Source organism: Nyctereutes procyonoides, unplaced genomic scaffold (assembly GCF_905146905.1).
Source record: "Nyctereutes procyonoides isolate TBG_1078 unplaced genomic scaffold, NYPRO_anot_genome, whole genome shotgun sequence".
NCBI classification, from domain to species: domain Eukaryota; kingdom Metazoa; phylum Chordata; class Mammalia; order Carnivora; family Canidae; genus Nyctereutes; species Nyctereutes procyonoides.
The window spans coordinates 56,968,327-56,981,259 of record NW_026575049.1 but is presented as its reverse complement, the minus strand read 5'-3'; the positions used below and the strand labels follow the sequence as shown (position 1 = coordinate 56,981,259).

At 36.3% G+C, this 12,933-nt stretch overlaps 1 pseudogene; it reads left to right on the top strand.

Moving 5' to 3' along the window:
* The first annotated feature begins 3,824 nt into the window (after window positions 1-3,824).
* LOC129511814 (RNA-binding motif protein, X chromosome-like) lies at window positions 3,825-5,043 on the top strand (annotated as a pseudogene).
* Window positions 5,044-12,933: the final 7,890 nt, after the last annotated feature.

Sequence of the window (12,933 nt, the reverse complement as noted above, 5' to 3'; positions counted from 1 at the left end):
AACTGCTGAACCACCAAGGCATCCCAGCCTTTTTGATTTTGACTTGGTTAGATTTTATTTCTTTTATTTCTCCAGAAATAGATTCTCTAGTGTCTTCTGTGCTTTTTCCAAGCCCAGCTAGTATCTTTATAATCATTATTTTGGACTCCTAACATCTTACTTATATCCATACTGGTTAAGTCCCTGGCAGTAGTATTGCCTGTTGTTCTCTTTTTTGAGGTGATTTTTTTGTGTGTGTGGTTTTGTCTTTCTTGCAGAAAACGGTTGGTTTTTCTATTTGTAGAATTGCAGCAATTCTTTTCTTAGATCTCTGGTTGAGTTCACAGTTGTTTAGAATGATTTGATAGCTATCTAGTTAATTTCCTGGGGCCAGACAAAACTAAGGTCTCCTACTCCTCCACCATCTTGGAAAAGCCTAACCTCAATAATGTTTATAAATAAAAACTAACCTATATACTGTACTTTTGTGAGCTAGGCATTCTTAAAAGTATTTTGTGATGTTTCAACTAATTCTTGAAACCACCCTATGGTGACCACAATTATGCTTCCCATTTTAGAGATGAGGAATTAGGCACAGAGACGACAATTGCTCAAAATTACAAACCTAGTAAGTGGTAGTGTCAGGATGGAAACCAAAGTAAATTTGACTCTAGAATATTTGCTTTTTATCCCTACCTTATGGTGAAGGCTGTATGCAAAACAGTGATTGCCAAATTGTTGAACATGTTTTAAAAATATAGTTAACAAGATTGAAAATCTGCTGATGTAGTTCATTTGAGAGCCTGCAGAGCTAAGTGCATCTTAACTGGGCGGTGGGCCTGGTTGTCATGTACTTCTCCAGCTGTTTTTGGTAAATGCCACCTTTCTCACAAGCTTTAGATTTGGAAGCTATGTATGAACTAAAAAATCCTTTAAGAGCATTGTAGCTCCAAATTAATATAATATTTTCTCTTCTAATTTTTTATTATGAGTAGTAGTAGTATCATTCATTTGAATGCTGTGTTCCTAGGTGGTGGCCATCCACACTGAATGTAACAGCAGTGCTTTATTAGAAGTGACAAAAGAGGGGATCCCTGGGTGGCTCAGCAGTTTAGTGCCTGCCTTTGGCCCAGGGCGCGATCCTGGAGACCCTGCATCGAGTCCCACGTCAGGCTCCTGGCATGGAGCCTGCTTCTCCCTCTCCTGTGTCTCTACCTCTCTCTTTCCCTATGTCTGTCATAAATAAATAAATAAATCTTTTTAAAAAAGTAACAAAAGAGATGAAAAGTCAAATTGATAACTAAGCTAGGATGAGACTTGAGAATGCAATAGAACAAACAGGTTATTGCTTTGGACAGGTTTTGATCTAAATATGGAGAATGATTATGAACTGTCTATAAGGCTTCAAAGAATCAGGATGACCCTGTAAAAATAACAGGCAAGAATGCCATACTTGAATCGTAATTTACCAGTTAAGATACAAGGTCCTCGGGGTGCCTGGGTGGCTCAGTGAGTGACCATCTTTCTTTGGCTCAGGTAATAATCCCGGGGTCCTGGGATTGAGTCCCCCATTGGGTTCCCCACAGGGAGCCTGCTTCTCCCTCTGCCTATGTCTCTGCTTCCCTCTGTGTGTCTCTCATGAATAAATAGATAAAATCTTAAAAAAAAACACCCAGAACTGCTTATGACTCCCTAAAAACTTTCTCAAGAACATTTCCAATAAAGTCACACATGTAGTGTGATTGACAGCATTAGAGTATACTTGAGATCAGTGATGATGAATCTGAATTCAGACTGGTTGGCTAGTTACATACTTTTCTCTAGCTACAATCAGCAATGATGATACAAAAATTAGAGAAGGCAGAGCTGGTTTTAACTGGGGTTGTTGTTTCACAGAGCCAGATAGAGAAAGGGAGTTGAGGGGGTCTTTGGTATTCTCAACTATTCATTATATGTAAATTTTACAAACACCTTGTTTAATTTCATATAAAAATCTTGGGAATTTAGGGGTGCCTGGGTGGCTCAGTTGGTTAAATGTCTGCCTTCAGCTTAACCCATGATCCCAGAGTCCAGGGATTGAGCCCCACATAGGGCTCCCTGCTCAGCAGGGAGCCTGCTTCTCCCTTTGTCTCTCCTTCGGCCTCTCTCCCTACTTGTGCTCTCTTCCCTCCCCACCCCCCCCCCACGTTCTCTCTCTCTCTCTCTCTCAAAGAAATAAACAACAACAACAAAAGTCTTGGGAATTTGAACTCTGTTGACCATACTAATCAATTTGGGACTAATCATCTCCTAATTTATGACACTGAGTCTTACATCTTTTAGGTCTCTATAATACCTTTCAATAAAGCTTTCAGTTTTTCTTCAAAAAATTAAATCATATACAGATACTAAATTTAGTATCAATGGACATGGAAAAAATTGTGTATCACATCCTTGCCCATTGTTTTCATATTTAAAGTTGTGAAAATTGTCCAAGTTTCATCATGAAATTCCGAAATTATTGTTGCTGTCAAATTCTTATTTTGAGACTCAAATGGTCTAGTAATAACAAATACTGTAATGCAGCTGCCCATTTAGAAATAGTTATTTTTAAAAAATTAAAAAAAAGAAATAGTTTTCTTATAGCTATTTTCCTTTGAATTTTTAATCCTTAGAGTAGGCTGTCTTGCCTCTCTCAAAGATACAGTGTTATTTCACTTTTGTAAATATTTGTTTTTTTTCTTTTCACACAGTTCCCCTACAGTACAAAATATTTGGAAATGTGGTATCCTAAAAGATTGTGCAAATGTTGTATCGTGCATAACTATAATTACTTTCTCAAGTTCACAGCCCCCAAATTTCATCACTATACTAGATTTTTAGAAATCCAGTAATTTGGTTAAAATGAGAGTTCTCTTTCTGTGTGTGTGTCTGTGTGTGTGTGTTTGCATGAACACATGTGTAACATTGGGTATATATTTGGATTAATTTCCTGTGTCTGCAATAACAAAGTACCACAAAGTGAATGGTTTATTTTTTTTTTTTTATTTATTTTTTTTTTTTAATTTTTTTTTTATTAATTTTTATTTATTTATGATAGTCACACAGAGAGAGAGAGAGAGGCAGAGACACAGGCAGAGGGAGAAGCAGGCTCCATGCACCGGGAGCCCGACGTGGGATTCGATCCCGGGTCTCCAGGATCACGCCCTGGGCCAAAGGCAGGCGCCAAACCGCTGCGCCACCCAGGGATCCCCAAGTGAATGGTTTAAAACAATAGAAATTTATTTTGTCACACTCACACTTTTGGAGGCCAAGTGTAGGAAATCAAGGTGTTGACAGGGCCATGCTCCCTCCAAATCTTCTAGGATCCACTCTTGCCCCGTGTATTCTGTGGCTTGTGGTAGCACTACTGTAATTTCTGCCTCTGTATTCACATGGCCATCTTCTCTATGTGGTTTGTCTTCTACTCTTCCTAGAAGGACACTAGTCATATTGGATTAAGTGCGCCCTGTTGGAGAATGACCTCATCCTACCAACTACATCTATGAGGACCCTATTTCCAAATAAGGTGATTCTAAAGTTACCAGGAGTGAGGACTTCAAAATACCTTTTTTGAGGGAATACAGTTCCACTCATAACAACACCTAATTACTTATTAAGAGAACTCTTGTTAATCTTTTAGGAATATGTGCATATTCATTTAAAAATGTAACTTCTAGAAAATAAAAAATAAATAAAAATGGTCGTTGTGCAGTAGTGCTAGCGGCTTCCCTCTTCCACTCTCAGAGCCGGTGGCTCTCATTCATGCTGAGCTGCTACGAAGCCCCTGCCGGCGAGCTCACAGGAGCTTGGAACGGTCGTCACCCCTTCGACTCTCACCAGGTGGAAAAATGGTTGAAGCAGATGGCCCAGGAAAGCTTTTCATTGGTGGCCTCAATATGGAAACAAATGAAAAAGCCCTTGAAGCAGTATTTGGCAAATATGGACGAATAGTGGAGGTGAAAGATGAAAGATGGTGAAACCAACAAATCAAGAGGATTTGCTTTTGTCACCTTTGAGATCCCAGCAGACGCTAAGGATGCAGCCAGAGACATGAATGGAAAGTCCTTAGATGGAAAAGCCATCAAGGTAGAACAAGCCACAAAACCATCATTTGAAAGTGGTAGACGTGGACCACCTCCACCTCCAAGAAGCAGAGGCCCTCCAAGAGGTCTTAGAGGCGGAAGAGGAGGAAGTGGAGGAACCAGGGGACCTCCTTCACGTGGAGGGCACATGGATGATGGTGGCTATTCCATGAATTTTAACATGAGTTCTTCCAGGGGACCACTTCCAGTAAGAAGAGGACCACCACCACTCCTCCTAAAAGATCTGCCCCTTCAGGACCAGTTCGCAGCAGCAGTGGCAGGGGAGGAAGAGCTCCTGTGTCACGCGGAAGAGATAGTGATGGAGGCCCACCGGGAAGGGAACCCCTGCCCTCTCGTAGAGATGTGTATTTGTCCCCAAGAGATGATGGATATTCTACTAAAGACAGCCATTCAAGCAGAGATTACCCAAGTTTTCGTGATACAAGAGAGATTATGCACCACCACCACCAAGAGATTATACTTACCGTGATTATGGGCATTCCAGTTCACGTGATGACTGCCCATCAAGAGGCTATCGTGATAGAGATGGCTATGGTCGTGACCGTGACTACCCCAGCCATCTTACGGTGGAAGCAGTCGCTGTGATGATTACAGCAGCTCACGTGACGGATATGGCGGAAGTGGAGACACTCAAGCAGCGGAAGCGGAAGTGGAGACACTCAAGCAGCGGAAGTGACCTCTACTCAAGGGGTCGTGACCCGGTTGGCAGACATGAAAGAGGGCTTCCCACTTCTATGGAAAGGGGGTACCCTCCTCCACGTGATTCCTACAGCAGTTCAAGCCGCGGAGCTCCAAGAGGCGGTGGCCATGGAGGAAGCCGATCTGATAGAGGGGGAGGCAGAAGCAGATATTAAGCACAAAACAAAACTTTGGACCAAAATCCCCGTTCAAAGAAAAAAAACAAAAAAGTGGAATCTTTTCTGTCATAACTACCCAAGGACTACTAAAAGGAAAACTTGTGTTACCTTTTTAAGATTTCCTGTTAAGTTCCCCTTCCATAACTTTTATGTTCTTGTGAGGGGAAAAAAAAGTAAAACCTGTTTAATCTTATTTGACTTTATGACATGGCTGTCAATAAGCAAATGTTAAATGTGTTAAGACTTGACTTGTGTACTAGTGTTGTGATTTTTCAAGTTAAAAGGGTCCCTAAAGGCCACTTCCTATATCTGATTTTTCCCAGTAAATGAGGCAAAGCAATTCTAAGACCTTCCACAAACATCTAGCCTTCTGAAATGGAGAGGTGAATCCTTCTGCCTATACAAACAAGCTATCTATTAGAGGGTGGTCGGGGTATGCTTCTCTTAGGATTCCAGAGTGTCTTCAAACTGAAATCTCGATGTTCTCAGTAATGAAAAACCTGAGATCGGATGCTTATATAAGGAAAGTGCTATTCACCCAGTAAATCCAAAAAAGCAAATGGATAATGCTGGCCATATTTTGCCTTTCTGACATTGCCTTGGGAATCTACAAGAACCTCCCCTATCCCCTCCCCCTAATAAGACCATTTAAGTGTGTGTTAAACAACTACAGAATACTAAATAAAAAGTTTGGCCAAAACAAAAATAAATAAATAAATAAATAAATAAATAAATGTGGCTTCAACTCCATTTGGAATAAAGAGATAAATGAAATAATATACTGTTAAAATCCACAGGAATAAAATATTGCACATTAACTAGACCTTAATTGGAACTCCTTCATTATTTCCCTATTTCCTAACAAAAGTTTTGTGGGCATTATTTTTTATATTTTTGATTAAGAAATTTGGCAGAATCATTGACTTCACTATGGTTTTCTTGAGTATATTTCCAAGTCTTTTCAGCTTTCTACATAATTTCATATTTGTTTCTAGAGATGAGAAAGATAAAGTTTCAGAAAAGAAGCTCATTTAAGTTAAACACGTTGTGTAACCCTCCTCTTTCTCTCTCTCTTTTCTTATTTTGAAATGTATAAAAGGAAACTTTCATCTTACAAAAAAGGCTCTAAAAGATCTCTTTATATTTCTAAAGTCTTCTGAATGCTGTAATAAGTCTGCCAGCACCATCTTTAGTTTAGATAATTGTTGAAAACGTCCTTCTGTAAAATACATCGTTCTGAGCTACTCATCCCAATATTTGGTGTTGACTAAAAAGAGAAATGAAAAATTAACGATAAACAACAGTAAAAAAAAATCTTGAAGGTAGATCAGAGCTAGCAGTCATCTAGTTGAACTCCCTGATTTACAGTAGAGATAAGTAAGGCCCAGAGATTCCTGAAGGTCACTTTGCCAAAGTGTGGTAGAACTGGATCTAAAATTGTGGGGGTGCCTGGGTGTCTCCAATGGTTAATGGTTGACCTGCCTTCAGCTCAGGTCATGTTCCAGGGGTCCTGGGATCGAGCCCCACTGAGTGGGGACTCTGCTTCTCCTTCTCCCTGTACTCTTCTCCCCTGCTCAGGCTTGCTTTTTCTTTCTCTCTCTCACATTGTTTCCCTCTCTCAAGTAAATAAATAAAATCTTTAAAAAAATAATATTGTGCTCTACTGAATTGCATTGTCTTTTCTGTCATATCTTATTCATCACTTGTATAAAAAGTGAGTGGCTGGCGCTGAATTATACAATTTTTTATTGCAGTATAGTCAGCAATGTTGCATTAGTTTCAAGTGGGTCACATTGTGATTCAACAACTGTATATACATTGTATAGCACAAGCGTGTCTACCATCTGTCATCATACAATGCTATTATAGTGCCATTGACTACATTCCCTATGCTGTAGTTTTCATCCCTGTGACTTATTCATTCCATAACTAGAAGACTACACTTCCTACTCCCCTTCACTCATCTTATCCATTCCCCTCTCCCCCTCCCCTGGGGCAACCATTCCAATTTGGATGCATTTTATTTTTTTCTTGCTTAATTGCTCTAAGACTTCCAATACTATGTTAAATAAAAGTGGCTAGAGTGGCGTCCTTGTCTTGTTTCTGATTTTAGAGGAAAATCTTTCAGCTTTTCACTGTTGCCTATATTAGCTGAAGGCTTGTTAGATATGTCCTTTATCATGTTGAACTATGTTCCCTCTATGTCTACTTTGTTGAGTTTTATCATAAGTGAATGTTGAATTTTGTCAGATGCTTTTTAATGTGTCTATTGAGATGATCATATGACATTCATTCTTCATTTTGTGTTAAGCCATCCTTTTATCCCTGATATAAGTCCCACTTGATCACAATGTAGGATCCTTTTAATGTATTACTGACTTTAGTTTGCTAATTTCATTGAGGATTTTACATGTATGTTCATCAGAGATATTGACTTATAATTCCCTTTTTATGTGGCATCCTTGTTTGCTTTTGGTATCTAGGTAATGCTGGTCTCATAAAACGATTTTGGAAGAGTTCCCTCCTCTTCTATTTTTGGAAAGTTTAAAAAGGATTGCTATTAGTACTTTGAATGTTTGATAGTGTTCACCAGTGAAACCATCTGGTTCTGGATTTTTGTTTGTTGGGAGATTTTTGATTACTGATTCAATCCCCTTACTAGTAATTATTCTGTTCAGGTTTTCTATTTCATTATGATTTAGTCTTGGTAAGTTGTGTTTTTAGGAATTTATTTATTCTAGGTGGTCCAATTTGTTGACATATAATTGTTCATATTAGTCTCTTATGATCCTTTGTATTTCTGTGGTGTCAGTTGTAACACCTCCTCTGTTAATTTAGTTTCTCTCTTAAAATAACTAACTCTTCATTTCATTGATCTTTTCTACTGTCTTTTTAGTCTCTATTTCACTTATTTCTGCTGTGATCTTTGTGTTTTCTCCTACTAACTTTTGAACTTTATTTGTTTTTCTTTTTCTAGTTACTTGGGGCATAAAGATGGGTTGTTTAGGACTCTTTTTTCTTGAGGTAGACATTAATTGCTATTAATTTGTCATTTCAAAATGCTTTTGCTACATATCATGGGTTTTGTTATATTTTTCTTTTCATTTATCTCCAAGTATTTTTTAAATTTCCTCTTTAATTCATTGATTGTTCAATAGCATGTTATTTAATCTTTACATATTTATGAATTTTTTCCTAGTTTCATACCACTGTTGTGGGAAAAGATGCTTGGTATGATTTCAGTTCTCTTAAAATTTACTAAGACTTGTTTTGTGGACTAACATATGATCTATCTTGGAAAATGTTCTTTGTGCACTTGAGAAGAAAGTGTATTCAGTTGCTTTGGGATGGGATGTTCTGCAAATATCTAAGTCCATCGTATCCAACATGTCATTTGAGGCTGATGATTCTTTATTGATTTTATCTGGAGATCTATCTTTAGATGTAAGTGGGGTACTACAGTTTCCTTCCATTATTGTATGATTATTTCTCCCTTTATGTATGGTAGTAAAATTTAGTTTTTTTATGTCTATTAATATTTGCTTTATATACCTTGGTACCCTATGTCAGGTATATAAATATTTACAATTGTTATATCCTCTTGTTGGAGCAACCTCTTTATCATCATGTAATACCTACTTTGTCTCACTACAGTCTTTCTTCTGAAATCTATTATGCCTGCTGTAAGTATGATTACTCTAGCTTTCTTTTGGTTTCCATTTACATGAAATAATTTTTTCCATCCCTTTACTTTCAGTTTCTGTATGTGTTCTTACATCTAAAGTAGTTTCTTGTAGGAAGCATATAGATGGAACTTGTTTTTTTATCCATTCAACCACTGTCTTTCAATTGGAGAATGTATTCCTTTTACATTTAAATTAATTATTATTTTTTAAAATATTTTATTTATTTATTCATGAGAGACACAAGGAGAGAGGGGCAGAGACATAGGCAAAGGAAGAAGCAGGCTTCTGTGGGAGCCTGATGCAGGACTGAATCCCAGGACCCTGGGATCACAACCTGAACCAAAGGCAAATGCTCAACCGCTGAGCCTCCCATGTGCCCCAACTTTTGACATTTTAATTATAATATGTTTTGGTATGGGTCTCTTTGAGCATTACAGTCTCTTATTTTAAACTATTTATTTTATATTACAAAGCAATAGTAATTAAAACAGTATATAGGCATAAAAACAGACCCATAGATAACTAGAACAGAATAGAGACCCTAGAATTGAACCTACACATATATGCTCAATTAGTTTACAATAAAGGAGACAAGAATATACAATGAAAGAAAGGATAGCCTCTTCCATAAATGGTGTTAGGAAAATTGGACAGCCATATGCAAAACAATGAATCTGGACTACCATTTTACACCATACATAAAACTTAATTCAAAATGGATTAAAGAAAAAAAATGGATTAAAGGTTTGCATGCAACACCTGAAGCCATAAGACCCTAGAAGAAACATAGGCGGTAAGCTCCTTGACATAGGTCTTAGCAATGATTTTTTTAATCTGACACCAATCTGTTTACTTACAGAAGTAAAGTAAACAAATACAAAGTACTATATTAACTATAAAGCTCTGTATAGCAAAGAAAGTCATCAAGAAAATGAAAAGATAATCTACCAAATGGGAGAAAATATTTGTAAATCATATACCTAATAAGGGGCTAATATAAAAAATATACTTAAAAACTCATACAACTCAAGAGCAAAAGAAAATCTGAATTAAAAATGTTTAGAATATCTGAATAGGTATTTTCCTAAAGAAGACACATGAAAGACCAACAGGCACATGAAAAGATGCTCAATATCATTAATCGTCAGGAAAATGCAAGTTAAAACCACAATGAGATCTCACCTCAAACTAGTCAGAATGGCTAGTATCAAAAAGACAAGAAATAACAGGATGTGGAGAAAAAGGAATGGTTGGTAGGAATGCAAATTGGTATAGCCACTGTGGGAGACAGTATGGAGGTTCCTCAAAATATTAAAAATAGAAATACCATATGATCCAATATTCCACTATGGAGTATTTATCCAAAGAAACCAAAAACACTAACAAGAGAGATATATACACTCCTATGTTTACTGTGGTATTATTTACAATGACTAAGATATGGAAACAATCTGATGGTTAATAGAATAGATAAATGGATAAAGAAAATGTGTTGTGTGTGTGTGTATACGCATGTTATATATACATATGCTCTATATATATACAAATACACATATAATGGAATATTAGTCATAAAAAAGGATGAGATCTTGTCATTTGAAGAACATAGATGGACCTACAAGGTATTTTTTTTTTTTTTACCTACAAGGTATTATGTTGAGTGAAATGAGTCAGATAGAGAAAGACAAATACCATATGACTTCACTTATATGTGTATCTAAAATGCAAAACCCAAGCTCATAGATAATAGGGAACAGATTGGTAGCTGTCAAAGGTGGGGGGTGAGGAGTGGGAGAAATGGGTGAACTGTTTTTTTGTTCGTTTAGTTCAAATAAATTAACTTTTTTTTGGGGAAAACAGAAGAAAAACTAGATCTAAAAAAAAAGTTGCATAGTATATAGTCATCTGAAAATAACAAGCAACCCTAATTCTAAGATCTAAATAACAACTTAAGGTAGATTTGCATTTATAGCACTATCAATTTCATCACGATAAAGGGAGGTTTAGAGAAGGAAAACTGTTTAAGAAATAGTCTTAAAACATTTCCTGACATTCAAAAGATCTGCAGACATTTATAAGGTTAAGTTAAAATATAAACTTGAATAATGCTCTGTCATGGAGCATGAACTGCCATACTGCAAATTCACCTTTCTAGAGGGCAAACTAGATTAATAGGAAACTTGGTGTTTTTCCTGTTCTTTCTTTGTGGATCTCTTGTTAGTGACTCATAAGTCTTTCAAATTAATCATTTAACTTTCTTATCTCTTGTCTTATGTCTCTTTGTCTATTTTTTAAAATCCATCTTTATTGAGATAAAAATTTTATCCAAGAAAGTCCACCCATTTTAATTGTACAGTTCAATGAGTTTGACAATGTATATAGTCATGTAGCCGTCACCACTATTACTCCAAAAATTTCCCTCATCCCCTCTGCAGTCACCCTCCTTCCTTTCCCTCTCCCCCTGAGTTTCGCCTGTTTTAAAATATCACATAAACAGAATCATAGAGTATATGGGCTTTTGTGTCTTGCTTTGTTCACTTAATAGAATTCATTGGAGTTTCTTTCATACTATGTACCTAAATAGTTTGTTTCGTTTTATTGCAGGGTGGGATTCCAAAGCCACAAATTGCAGGTCCTTTCACCAGTTAATGGACATGGGGGTTATTCCCAGTCTTCATTTCTTCTGAAAAAATACCTCGGTATGGAATATCTGGGTTTTAGGTATGTTTAACTTCCTAAGAAATTGCCAAATGATTTTCTAAAGTGATTGTACCATTTTATACTTGCAAAAGCGTATATCCTTGCCAAGATTTTATTCTATGTTTACTCTGAGAAATCTTACGGTTTTATAGTTTATAGCTGTTCTATTTAGGCCCATGATTCATTTTGAGTTAATGTTTTGCATATGATTTGAGATTAGAATAAAAATTCTTTTTATTGATTGACTTTCATTTATTTATTTTTTTTTGCATATGGATGTCCATTTGTTCTGGCACTATTTGTTGAAAAGACTATCTTTTCCCCATTGAAATACCTTGGTTCTTTTGTCAAAACTTAATTAGCTATATAGTATGGGTCTATTTCTGGACTCTATTCTATTCCATTAATCTATTTGTCTATCTTTATGCTAGTACCACACTGTCTTAATCATTGTAGCTTTATCATGAATCTTGAAATCAAGTTGAAGTCCTTCTAGTTGTTAAAATTTCCTCTCAGCAATATTTGCAGTGTAATGGTAGTGGGCATATTTTGTTTAATCCATCCTTACATATTTCATGTTTTCTTGTGCCGTTGTAAATGATAACACTTTAAAAAAAACCTATAATTTCTACTTATTTGTTGCTGATATTCCTTTTTGTTCTTTTTTCCTATTTCTTGCAAGGTTTTTCAAGTTTATCTTCCAAAACTTCTATTAATTTTTTTTAAATTGCAATTAAAAATTCTTAGTGTGGCAAAATATACATGACATAAAATTTACCATTTTAACCATTTTTAAGTGCACACAGTTCAGTGGCATTTCATATCTTTACATTGTTGTACAACCACCACCACCATCCATCTCCAGTACCTTTTCATCATCTTGTATTGAAACTGTCTACTCATTAAACAGTAACTCCCCATTTCCCCTCCCTCTAGTCCCTGATACCCACTGTTCAATTCCTCACCTCTAGGTATTTGACTCTTCTAGGTACCTTATGCACAAATGACTTACATTTCTACTACTACTCGACAGGAAAGATTTCCATCCAGGACAATAAATAATACTAAGATAAGATGGAAATGCCAGATCACAGTGAGTTTGTAGCAATAAAAGGAAAGTGAGTTTTAAAAAAGACACTTGTAAGGCAATATACATCTCCAGTGATGAATGTATTCCTGAGTTCTCTGGAAAGTAGAAAACAAGTTGAATAATGAGCAAGATATATCTATTGATTAAAAAAGAATCCTATACCTCATAAATACAAGTAGTATATGAAAGGATCATTTATTGTCTAATTTTTTAACTTAATGGAGCTTGCTTAATCTCTTATTGCTTTTCTTTCAACCATTTCCTTCTCTTCAGTATCTTCATTAGAGGATGGTTAGTATATGTAGAGGCAAAAGTTCACAAGGCAATTCTACTACTTGTTTTGGCTGAGAGGCTAGAGTGACCAGCTTAATGAGAGTTTGAGGATTATCTGTGGTTTAAATTATTGGTGCTCTCCCTATTACTATGGACTACTTAGTGCTAAATATAATTGAGTACTTACTGGAATCCTATTTTGAGTTCCAAGTATAATATTTAAG